The sequence below is a fragment of the Serinus canaria genome, chromosome 20, assembly GCF_022539315.1.
Source record: "Serinus canaria isolate serCan28SL12 chromosome 20, serCan2020, whole genome shotgun sequence".
Classification (NCBI taxonomy): domain Eukaryota; kingdom Metazoa; phylum Chordata; class Aves; order Passeriformes; family Fringillidae; genus Serinus; species Serinus canaria.
Genome location: NC_066333.1, coordinates 12,351,704 through 12,364,911, shown reverse-complemented (window position 1 = coordinate 12,364,911; position 13,208 = coordinate 12,351,704). Strand labels below are relative to the sequence as shown.

Below are 13,208 nucleotides of genomic sequence, written 5' to 3'. Positions count from 1 at the left end.
TCTTGCACTTCCTGTAAGAAATGCTGAAAGCTTTTAACAAACAAATTAATTATGTATAGTCTTTGATGCAAATTAGCCCAATTAGTTGTAGCATTGATACCTTCTTCATGTAAGAAGAAAAAAAGAGAAAGAATGATCATATACATATTTATAAGTACCTTTTTGACAGATGATGGTAGGTCATGATGAGGAATTCATTTAGATTTATGGAATGACTTTTTAAAAATGACAAACCAAAGTAACAGTCTTGTGAAAACGTGTTGACTTCACAAAATATGTTGAATATTTAAAGATGGTTCTTGCTGGCAGAATCAGTGTAAAGAGATTGTTATTCTTCAGTCCAAGTGACACCTTGAGTAAACAGAATAGTGTTGCACTGTGCGACACTAACTTGTAATGGATATTATTGATCAAATGGGTTTTTTTCAGTATTTCATCCTAAGTGCATTTGAACTTCACCCATTTGGGGTGGAAATGGACTACAACAAAAAGACTTGAAATTTGACTGACAAAATCTGTGATTTTGTTAGGAGGGGGGGGACAGCCATGTCAGCCAACAGGACACTTCATGGCCCCTCAAACACCAATCTGCCAGGCTTTTCCTTTCATTAAATTCACCTTGCACCCATGGCCCAGGGCAGCCCTTCCCAGGAAGAATAACTTGTTCAATCCACACACGTTCCTGTGGAGCTCCCTCATAGCTTTCCCCTTGAACACATGCAGCTTATTGACTGAATCTGCAGATTTTGTTCTTCCCTTTAGATTGTTTCCTTTGTTTTGTTGCATGTTGAGGAATGTGAATGACAAATTTTCTGTGGTTGTCCTTGGAGGGTTGGTCATTGTCGAGAGCGGGTGTGGCAATAGTCACTGCTGGAATGTGTTGGGAGCTTAATTCCCCTTCTGACTACTCTGCCCAGGTATTTCATTAATTCCTACCAGGACAGCCTGTGGAGAGTTACAAAACTGGGACTGCAACCTTTATCAAGTGCCAGTGCCAGGAAATAACTGGTTTGCTTTCAATCTGCAGCTTCCAAAAATCACAGCATCAACCACGTGCTACGAGGGGCACTTTTTGCACATATCATTTCTGAGATTACATTTTCCTGCCATGGAGCTCTTTGAAATCAGCCATAACTTGTGTTTGAATATGTCAAAGAATGAGAAAAAAGTCATGCTTTGTTTGAATAGTTTTTCCCTAATGGGACAAAGTAAAAAAACTGTGTTTGCATGTTGTGTAACTCCAAGGCAAAACTCTTTCTCTAAGAGTGTTTCAGCAGAGGGATGGGAGAGAAATTGCACTCCACACTTTTGGTTTTCAAAACTCCAGTGTTTGAGGTTTTCTCACAACTGTAAATCAAGTTGCAGATTTTGTGATTTTTTTGTGAAAAAATAGGAATATCATTTATAAAACTACTTTTTATATTGAGATATTTGAGTGAGAGAAATGTTTGACAGAAATGCCTGGTTGGGGACAGTGTGAGCTTAACCACAGAGAGATGCCACAGAAACTGGCTGTGCTATTCTGGGGAGACAGCTTTTATTTCATGGTGTTCTTTACAAAGATGGGGCATTGCAAATTTTCCACTCTCCAGAAGTAAAAAAAAAAAAAAAAAAAAAACCAAAAGCTCATTGGGATGAATATCAATATTTGCTTTTTCACCCCACTGAGATATTGTGAATTTTTGTTTTCAGTTTTGTAACCAGCAAAACTTTGCTCTAATAGGCAGAAATGGAAAGTCAAGTCCAGTGTCAGGTATTTCAAAAACAGCAGTTTGGGAAGGGAGAGTTGCAGTTTGAACTCTTCTTGTTTTTTATTAGGTTACCAAGTCCAATAAAACAAAATAAACCAAAGTGAGTGCAGTCACCTGTGCCATGCAGGTGTGCAGGCAAAGAGTGAGTCACACACACTTGGGCACCCACTGGGATTGTGTGAGGGATCTCTGGGTATGATGAGGGGATTTTTCAGGTACTGACCTTAAAATTCCCAGTGTTTCTACAGATGGGACCATTCAGGGATCTTCCTTCTGCAGCAGATTTTGCCAGACCAAGGGGTGCGTGACTGGGAACCAGAGCAGGCTCCAGCCTTTGCCTGTGGTTTGTCCTGGTCCAGATTTCCATCCTGTCCTTCACTCAGAGCCTCTGTCAGTAAGTGACAGAGCATCCAGGACCTTCCAGACCAGGAGCAGCCTTAGAGCTCCCAGATTCCCATCTGGAGGTGGCAGCTTGGCCAGAAAATTTGCAGGAGCATCACACCTTCTGCTGGGCAAATTTCTGAGGACTGAGGCGTCAGCTGGGATTTTAGCTCAGGATGGGCAGTCCTGCACTAATCACAAACACAGACACTGAGGGGCTGGGAGGAGGGAGCTGAGCCCTGGATTCTGGTCCTGTTCATCCTGAGTCCGGGTCCCAAATGAGAGCCCAAAGGCTCCAAGTCCTTGGCCTGTGCCCTAACTGCAAACCCAGCTTCTTTTCTCCCCAGTTGCATTGTTTTCTCTTGGAATTCTGCCTCATGTTTTCCTAATTATTCCACTGCAATACTCGACCCAATAGTTGCATGAGGAAGCTGATCATAACGATTTAAACACTTCTACAAAAGACAGGTTAGCAGATTAGTGACTGCTCTGGAAAATGTGCAGCAGTGCTTGAAAATTAATCCTGCTCTTAATGCAGGGAAAAAGAAGCAGGTCTGTTATTAGTGTTTCCTATTTAAAATACACTTCAATTTTCTGATTTTAAAATTGCAAATGCTGTAAGAATATGGTGAAGTATGTGTTCTGAAGAAACCTCTTGAGGTTTCCTTTAGCTAATTATTTACAGTATGAAGATCTGGCATAACAGGTACAGGCATCCTGACGATTATGTATGAATATAATCATGGCCTGTCAGATGTTTTTAATTAAGCTTTCCCCAGTCTGAGTGCTCTGAATGGTGATGAGCATTAACATCCTTCAGCAGAGCAGTGCACAACTTCCTTGCAGACTGTGACCATGTGCTGTGCTCAGTGCTAAGCTTTGAAGTCTGGATTTAGTTTGGAGCTGGGTGAAGTCAGGTCCTGTATTTGTGCCTTGGTGGTTCCTGCTCCCAGCTTGAAGCTTCTACCTGACTGTAGACTGAACTGGGTGCAAGGAGCTTTTCTGCAGCCAACATCTCATGGAGGGATCTAAAAAAGGCAGCCTGGATACCTTCCCAAATGTGCTCCAACAGCAGGTTCTGCAAGGTGAACTCCAGGGCCTGCTCCTGTCCCTTCCTTGTTCTCAGGAGAGCTGCACCAGTGGCTGACCTGGTGGAGGGGTTACATGGGAGTGGAAATAATGTGGAAAACGGAGTGATAGGTTTGATGAAGACACAAGGTACAGCAAGGTGATTTTTGCCCTCTGTCCAGCAGTGGTGAGGCCACATCAGGTGAGCAGTGTCAAATCCAGGGATCCCCAGTGCAAGGAAGCCTTTGGCAAACCAGAGCAAGGCTCAGAGGCTGCTCCTGCTTTGAGCAGCAGGCTGGACCAGATGAAATCCAGAGATCCCTTCCAGACTCAGTTGTTCCATAGTCCTGTAATATCTCATAAGGGGTGAGGGCATTCCTTTTCCTAAATAATTCTGTTTCTTGGAGTGCTCAGAGCTGAGACCACTTGAACTGTGTTGGAGTTTTTCTGTCTCCTCAAAGCAATTTATTGGTGTCTCATACCAACATATTGTGAGGAAATATGTTGTTGTTTATATGGTGGTTGGGGTGGCATCTGAACATAGGTACAGAGAGGCTTTCTGCATGCCCAGGAAGAAAGATTAAAACTTTATAACATTGTTGTTTTTATATATAATCAATTGGCCATTGCTTGCTGTACTAGCAAGAATTTATCCTACAAAAGGACTGTGGGAAGTGATTCCTTGATCCAACTAAAAATGCTGTATGTTCAAAACCAAAAGTATGGTTTAATACCTAGGAAAACTGTCCTAGGACATGAAATGTATTAGAGTGGTGTCTCTTGCTAAAGGATGTGGTGGAGGGCCATAACTTTTATTTCCCTTCCCACCCCAAAAAATTCACCTCAAGAATAGAATACAGGTACCTGATCACAGCCTTCCCAGCTGGAGGGCAAACCCTCAGCAGAAGTGCATGACAGTAACTGAACCAAGCAGTTTTTTTTCTCCAGTGGACTTTCAAACACCACTTACTCCATGGAGCTGCTTCCCCAGCTCCCTTAGGGGCCACAATCACAGTGCCCTGGGTGAAGGTATTTATTAAAGAAGTTGCTCTGAGAGGAGAGGGCTCAGCTGACCTGCAGCGTGGAGTTTTTAATTTCTTTCAATCTTCCACAATCTGGGATCTAAACAGATCCAGATCCACAGAGCTGTACAAACCTGCAGAGTGTGCTGGTGTCCCTGGAGCTCTCCTGTGCATCCAATCCAGTGTGTCCTCTTTGTTTTCATTTTGCTTTTTCTTTTTCTTCCCCGCTCTTTTTTTTTTCCTTTTTTTCCCCTTTTTCCAGAAGAGCTGGGGAGGGGGTTGTGTGTCCTGCTTTTTAAAGAGGGAAACTTCTGGCCATCTGCATGTAAAGCAGGTTGTTGCTTGCATGAATATCTATGCGGGGTCATTTAGGAATGCTCATGCATTTCCCTGTTTTGTGTACAAAACTGTGTGAATTGCATGCAATTTAGGGCAGAGAGTGCAATCACAAAGTATTGCTGCACAAAGTACAGCAGCTCAGCTTTTGTCAAAAAACGAGCTATGTAAATAAAGGTAATACTGGCAGAGATGATGAAATTAAGATTAGCAAATAATGAGTAAAATTATTGACTTGACTACAAAGAGAAGCTGGATGAGAATCTTATCTGGGAAACAAATGTAAATCCTCAGATTCCATTAGAGATACATTAGGGGTTGGTGACAGCTCCCAGTCCAATCCATTAAATATCCATATTAGCCCTGAAAGGGCTGCATTACAAAGATTCTGTGTAGGGCTGGTTACACTGAGTCCTCCTGGTACAATAAAAAATCTATTACTTAACCACTTCCTGAAATCATCATCTGCAACTGTAACTGTTTGGAATGAGCTGAACAGGATCCTCTTTTTTGGTAATTTGCTTATGATTATAATTGAGGGAAAACCATCCTTTTTAAAAACTAGTTAGTTTTCAACTTCAGGCCAAAACCTTCCCATTATCCAAATGAAAGAGCAGAGATAAAATATTTTCTATTTTATTCGGTATCAGCTTCTTAAGTATTTAAATTATTTTTAACAAATGCTTAAAAACATAAATCATGCAAACTTGTGATTATGTGCTTGCATAGTGATTTGTAATGTCAAATTTTTGGAAAATTATTATTTGCATTCTTGATAAAGAATCTCTTGTCTGTTATTATACCTGTTTCTGCTATATGGAAATCACAGTGCTTAAACAAACTGCATTATGAAAAACATGTGTTTTGAGAACCTGTTCTCTAAAGATATTTAATTTCCATTTAGAACACTAGCTTTAAAATTAATGACTCTGCTTCAAAATGCAAATTCCCCTTCTCTGTTTCAAGCAGACAAACTGAAGTTCACTGACTCCTGAAATATCGTTGCTTTGTCCCAAGAAAGCTCTGTCTTTTTAAATCTCGGCTCTAATTCCTCTTTGATTTTGCATCAACACCTTAATGGGGAAAAAATTCGCCACAAATCAGCATCTGATTAGCCCAAATCATCCCCTCTTAATCCCCCTCTGAAAAAAAAAACGCCATTTCCAAAGTACTGCCGAGCGCCCATGTAGCATCTTTGTAAATTTAAAAACCCAGGTGTATTGATGAAAATACATCGAACATTTTAATTAAAACTCATAAAATTGTTGGACATCTGCTCCAAATTGTTCAACATTTTAGTGGTTAACAGATTTTGTGCACCTAGATAATGAATTACTCGTTATTATTGGCATAAATAGTAGCTGTGGGGCTTTTTATAGCAAGATCAGAAGCCTCTTTGTGCGAGCTCTGGCTTACTTTATAGTCTTTTGGCAGATGCCTATTAGAACCAATAAGTTTAGCTAAAAAAAGGGAGGCAGAGTTAAACACAGGAAACAAGAGTTGAATGTCCGCCAATAAAAATGATCACAAATCAGGGCTGCTGATGTCATAACCCTTGAGGTCAGAGGTTGGGCGCGGAATAAATGGCTCTGAAAGGGGCAGCCTGTCTGGAGGGCTGAGCTGTTGTTGGCAGGCAGGCACGGCCATGAGTAAATGGGAGGCACAATGCTGCCACTGGGCCTCATTAGCAGCCGGGCCCGGTGAAGAGAAGTGTTTGATGAGTCCTGCACGTCCCACTGTGGCACTGTGTGATGTAAATGGAATAATTACTATGATCTAATGGGCGTCTCTTTTGCATGCGGGCCCCCGGTGAATGAAGCCCCTCTTTTATGGCATTCAGCCCGGGTTGTGTAAACTGTGGGGTGCCACTGGGGATGGAGCGGCGGCAGGTCCCGCCGACCCGCTCGCATTCACCCTCAATAGAAAGGGAAGGCCAAGTAATTTACTCCGCTGCCTTTCACCATGAGAGTGGCAGATTGAAGGTCACACTCGATTTGGCAGGACTTGAGTCGCTCTCTGAGCGAGACAGATGCAGCATCTCCCCGCTTTGGGGACTTTGGGGACGAGCCGTGTCAATTGAATTGCGTGCGTGCGCTGAGCCCGGCCAGACAGGGCACGCTTTTGGGGAGGAAAATCCCACTTTTCTGGGGAGCAAACCCCCTGGGTTGGAGCTCTCTGCTCCCTCTTTCGTGACTTTCACGTGTCTGAGCACACCCCGCTCTGCCCAGGGTGGCTCCCGAGGTCTGGCTGGGCTGGGTGGAACCCCCGATTCAGCTGGTAACAAACAGCCCATTGTTGTCTCTCTATAGATCATTAAAAGTCTGAATTAAAATAATTGCATCTTGTGTAGACGTACTGCTTTTCCAGGCTGAAAAGATGTGACATTGTCTCTGCTTAAAATTTGTTAGGAATGTCCTGGTAATGATATTATACCCAGTGTGTGATGCTCCATGTTCTGTCTGAATCCAGGCTGCTGCAGTCCTGACATAACGAGATTTCGTTGTGGCTGATTTCAGATGTCTATATTAGCAATCAGCATCATTTCCTTATTAATTACATGGTTTGTGCATCCATATGGCTTAAATTAAATTTCTCAGACTTTTTTTTTATTTTTTTAAAGTGGAATAGTATTTTTCACAAACTCACTCACTCCGGAATTGTTTTGTGCATTTTTCCCCAGCAATTCCCCATGGGCACGCTTTTTAGGGAACTTTAGACCAACTTTTATTTTTGATGTTTGCTTTTATTATACGCTCCATGCGTGGCTAATGGAGGCCAAACCATGGACCCATAGAAGTCAATGGAAAAACTCCCAATGACTTCAGTAGGACCAGGATTAAAGTGTGTGGTCTGCACAAAATTCAGTGGAGTCCAGTCTCTTGGAAAATATTTTTCCATGGGATACTTTATAAGGTCATTTTAATTATGACCTGTACAGTATTTCTGTTGTTTGTGGTCACACGGAATCCTCACTCATCATTTGTGAAGACAACACAATCTTTCCTTTAGGCAACATTTTTTATTTTTAAAGAAGGAATAGATTGTGGATACTTGGGAAGGTCAAATCTAGGTCAGCATCAGTGCTCTAAGCAGTACTCTAAACACATGTTTACATCATTTGGAACCCATTATTCATGGTTTTATATTACTTATTGTGAAATAATGCATCAACAGTTTTGCTTTGTTTTGTATTTAACTGGTAATATTTGAGTGTTAAACTCCACATCAGCGGAGTGTGGGAGAAACAAACATGTACAATTACTAGACAAAATAGATTGGAAGTTGATGATCTTCTGTTGCCTGTGGAATCATGGAAGCAGTGATGTGGTTTTCTTGGCTACTTCAAAGGAATCCACAAAAAAAGCACCTACTAAAAGCAAAAGCTGTTGTCAGGAACTGTAAATTTTCTGTACCTAGGTCTGTGTGCTTAGGTCTTTCTAGCAGTTTAGAAAATTGTTTGAGGTCCACAAACTGAAGAAGTCTGGAAACCCCTGATGTAGTACCTTACAGTGTGTTATGGATTATTTGCAATAATTTTATGGTTCCTTTGCTTCTTTGGCTAAATCTGAATTACCCTGGCAGCCGCCATCCAAACCTGCCCAGGGCTTGGTCAGCGCCCTGAAAGACAACAACTGTGCCTTCCTTAGCAGTGCCCAGTGTCTGACACAGGTTCCACATTTTCCAGCTGCAAGCAGAGCCAGCCAGGGAGGTGGCAGGAGGCTCAGCACTTACACTCTGCACTTGCACATCCTCAGCCCTCAGGAGTCACCAAATCCATGGATTTCCCTTCTGCCCCACACCAGGCTTTGCCCTTCCTTTGGCCCCCAGAGTCAACGGGGGTTTTGTCCTTGGGATACGGAGCCCTGGGCAGGTCAAATAGGATTTTCGGACACTCTGCAAGTGCAAGGGGAGCAGAGAGTGCCCTGTGTGAGGCAAAGTTCACAGGCCCTTTCTTTGCAGGTTTGGGGTGTGCCTGGCTGCAGCCTCCCACTCTCAGTGTCACCCGGGCTGTCCCCAGGCTGGCTTTGCTCTCCGTGGCTCCACGGTTCAGAGCATCCATAAAATAAAGGAACATCACACCCACCCCATCTAAATTCACCCTCTATTTCTGGTGCCTCCCATTCATTGCTGTCCCCTGTCCAGCCAGCAGGACACAAGGAATGTCACCCCTTGGTCTGGGGCACCCTTGTGTGGCCAGAGCTGGCAGCTCCGGGTTTCACTGAGTGCAGCGAGCAGGATTTGTGCCAGGCAGTTCAAAGAGCCCTAGAAATGAAAGACAGTCTCAACCAGATTCCCCAAGTTGCTCAACACTCAGCAGTTCCCTTGCTGAGTCTGCACCTGAATAAGTGGCTTGATTTTTCAAAGTTATTTGCCAGGCTGTAACTCTCACTGCTCCTCATGATAAATAAAGTTCCAGAGGGAGTTGTTGTCTATGAAGTACCTGGGAAACCTTCCCTGTTATACATACTGTTATTAGAATTATTATTCTTTTATTTGTTAAAGCTGTTATTTGTTCCTATAAATATTCTGTGGTAAATTAATCCCACTTCGGGAGATGAAGCAGGTTCGGCTCTGTCATTTAATATACCTGAAGGTAAACATTGCTGATAGAAATCTGTCAGAGGCAGGAAAACACAAAAGCCAGTTCAGAGTTTCTAGTGCCTTTCTGTCAGTATCGATCCTCCCGAATCTGATTTTTTACTCTTTCTTGCTTTTTGGGAGCACGGCAGCAGAAAAACAATTACAAATCCCATTCCCCCCCCCACCGATCCCCTGAAAAAAAAAAGGTTAAATTTAAATAATCATTTCGAGCGCTGTTCCTGTTGTAGGTGGGGTTTGGAATGCAGAGTACAACAGACCCTCGCATTTTTCACTGATTATCTTTAATTACTTGTGAGCGCTGAGCAGCTCGCGTTACCCCCAGGCACCGCAGACTGACAAGGAATCTTCTTTCAAGCCTTTTATAGAGCATCGCATTATCGAGCAACTAACAGAGCAAAACTGACACCAAAAGAAAGTTCATTATTACTTTCGTTATTGTCAAAAGAGTTTTATTTACTTCTGGAGCCCTACTTTTAAACACACTTTCCGCTCGGAAAGTGTTGCCACTCTGGGGCTTCTCCCCTGCCCCGGAGCGGGCTCGGGAGCCGCAGAGCCCGGAGCTCCTGCGGGAAAAGCTTCAGCAGAAAGAGAAGCCCAGAAACTCCTTCGGGAAAAGCTCGTTGGGCTTTTTCAAAGTACCCGCATCTCTAATTTGAAGTTTTGAATGTATTCCTTTAGCCGGAGTTCCAGCGGGATAAGGAAAACGGGAAATTTTCGGTACTAGGAGGTTTTCACTTTTTTCTTCTCGTTCTGTCTGTGTTTCCAGAGGATGCGCACACTGCGAGCTCTGCTCTGCTGGGTCTGTCACAGATGCCACAGGGAAGGCAGCAGGACACGGGATGTCCAGAGCTGACACATCTGTGCCAAAGTGTCACCTTCGGGCACTTAAAATCCAGGGGTCTCTGATGGGAACCTTCTTTGCTGGGGTTAACAAAGCGTGGGACAAATGTGTCGTGGGTGGGTGGTGGGAAGAGTGGAGCTTGGATCTGTACAAAAGCATTCCCAGGGCCTGCATTTTAGCACATTTGCCTTGACGAGCCTCCAGCTGTGATTTAATTGCACAAAATCCCTGCACAGCACGTGGGGGCAGTGAGGAACTGAGAGGACATTCAGAGTTATCAAAAAGCTGGAGTCTGAGGAAGGTGAGCCAAGGGCATGTCCCTCTTTCTCTGAGCCTAAGGGATCACCTGCACCCTGAAATTCAGCTGGGGTTGCCAGCCAGAGCTCACAGTGTGAGAGATGAGTGCTGGGACTGCTGCTTCTGGCAAAATACTGCTCTACCCATGCTCACCAGACTGCCTGCATGCCCCCCTGCATGGAAAAATCCAAACCCAGAGTCTTCTCTTGGATGCTGGGAATTTGAATCAATGCTTTCTGCTTCATTATTGCAGGATAAAACCTGCTCAGTGTTCCCAGAGGGCAGTGGTGGCTGTGTCAGTCTCAGGGGTAGAGCAGGAGCAGCCGTCTGAACGAAATTGTTCAAGTTGCAAACACATCTGCAGCTCACAGTGTGCAATTCCTGCAGTTCTGTGTGTCTAGGAAAACCTGGAGAGCTATCCAATAACTGCCACTGGAATACCAGCACAGATTGTACCTTTAACCCCTCCACATTGTACAGACGTAATTTAAATTACTAACAAAAATCTAGTGGCCAGAAATTAAGACATGGCTGCTGTATGGGTAATTACTTATTAATCTAAGCAAGTACTTATCCTTCTTTAGCACTGCCAGATTCCATATGTAATTTGTTTGACCTATTTGCTTTTAAAACTGAACTTATTTAATTTATTTATTTTTTTTTTACTGCGTCTGTGGGAGTGTTAATCAAGCCTTAATAGGCAGATGGAAGTATTTGCAAACCATTTTATTTGTCTCATTTTCAGTACTGTGGTTTATCAAGCAGCTGATGAGTAAATTGAAAAGCCATTCTGTGTACACAGATAATTTTAATCACAGTACGTACTGAACACTTTGGGCAGTGATGTTTTAAAATAATTTGTTGTCTGCTAATGAGGTTTGCAAGTAGGAACGATGTAAATATACCCAGATATAGGTAAAATGTCACCAGGCCACGTGTCCATGTTGTAGTGTAAGCAGTAACTTCAGCCTCAGCACTCTTTTCAGTGGCTCATTCCTCCTCTAGATCTCATAATTTAATGATTATTGGGGTTTTTTTTCCTTTCTGCGAAGACAACCCAGGTAACAAGCAATCAGGTAGACCTGTGGACTTTATAGATAATATTCTGGAAACATTTTTCAGAACTACAGCTTTGAAAGAGCTTATTCAGACTCCCTGTGTCACAATACTTCTGTCTATTTCTTTTCTGAAGGATTGTTTTATTTATGTATTTTCTTATCATGGGAAAGACCAATTTAAGAATAAGATTAGGGAAATCTTGTGAAAATGCCAGAAAAGTGGGATTCCTCTCCATGTTTATCAGTGGATGCTTTGGAACACGCATTGTCTTTCCCAAGAGAGGGATATAAAGGCAGTGCAAACACTTCCACCTGACAGCCTGTGAGTTTTCAGGGGCCAGAACAGCAGAATTGGCAACAATTCCTTCACAAACTCAACTCCTGCTCCTCTTGGAGCTGCCCAGAAATCCTATCAGTCCAAAATTCCCGGACACCTTTCCTGCAGCTCTTGTATTTGAGAGCAATTTGGTCCTGCTGAATTGTTTCAGGAGTTGTGCTTGTTTTTGTTTTAGGGAGTTATTTTGTGATAATGGAAAGGCAGAGTGGTGCCTGTGACCCAGAGGAGGCAGAAGAAGGATTAGAGGTCAGGACAGGCAGGCTGTGCCACAGAGCTGCTGCTGGGGCAAGGCAGGATGCATTATGCAAGCTGAGGTGCATCTTATAATAGGATGGAGTCTTGCAATGCCAATATAAATAAAGTGAGTAGGGCTGCCAAAGAAAACAGTCTTCTCCTTTATTAGTCAACCTTTTCAATTCTAATTAATTTTTTCTATAAAGAAAAAAAAATAGCTAATGGCCTGTAGCTGTGGGATGGGAAGATAGGGCTGAGATAATGGGAACATCATTATAAAAAGTAAAATGCTGTGTAAAAAGGGAAGATAGTAAAGGTGAAGCATGTTTGGCACTTGACAGTATCCATTAGCTGCGAGCTACTCAGATGGGTCTTGACTGGTTCTCCCAGAAACTTTGGCAACTTTCTTCTTCTCTGTTTTGAGAGAAACAAGTGCCTGTGCTGGGAGGGCTGGGCTGGGCTGGGAGCACGGGGCTGTCACAAACACACTGGGAAGGGGCCCTTGAAAATCAGGACTCAGCGGCCTCAGTGGCACCTCAGGCTTTGAAACACTTGCACAGGGACTTCACTACAGGTCAGGAAAAACTGTGTGTGCCTTGGAACCCCCAAACCTCAGGGCTCTGCTGCTGACCTGCAGCCATCCCTGAGCGCAGGAGTCAGGGCTGCAGCTGGGCAGCTTGGGAATATCCACACCAGCCCTAAACAAGTCAAACTGGATGTTTGAAGCCTTCCTCACATGGCATCAGGGCGCTCCTAGTGGGTTTGGTTGCCTTTTGGGAAAACAGAGAATCTGGCCACATGCAGCTCTGAGCCACAGGACTGCGTTGCTCCCGCTTACCCTGGCCCGTCCCTGGCACAGTTAATAACTGTTAATTACCACTGGGCACCAAAGGAAGCTTGGACTGCTCTCTTGTCATGATATTGCTTCTCCATCTCTTGCCAGTACAGCATCTTCTGAGTAGAAGAAAAGAGAGCATGGGTATTTTAAATCCATTTGTTTTCTGAGTAGCAAAAAAAAAAAAAAATAAAGAAAAATGTCTTTAATCCTTGTTGGACACACAGAATAAATCTAGAGGTGTTTATGTCCTCACTGCTACAAAACAGATTTTTCTCCTCGAGTACAGTCTCCCTTCTGCCTGACCTGATGTTTATTCTCAAAGCATTTTTGCCTCTAGCTGTCCCCTGCCTGCCCTGCCCCTCTGTGTCCCCAGCAGCCAGGTAGCCACTGCCAGCAGTGACAGCAGCACTCTCCAGCCTTCCTGCTCAGGTTTCTGAGTGGCC

General features: G+C 43.6%; 1 protein-coding gene across 1 annotated transcript in view; it reads left to right on the top strand.

Annotated features, from left to right (window-relative positions):
- Positions 1-13,208, top strand: part of SPO11 (SPO11 initiator of meiotic double stranded breaks) — a 217,765-nt gene that overhangs the window by 31,076 nt on the left and 173,481 nt on the right. The gene's annotated exons all lie outside the window — the stretch shown is intronic.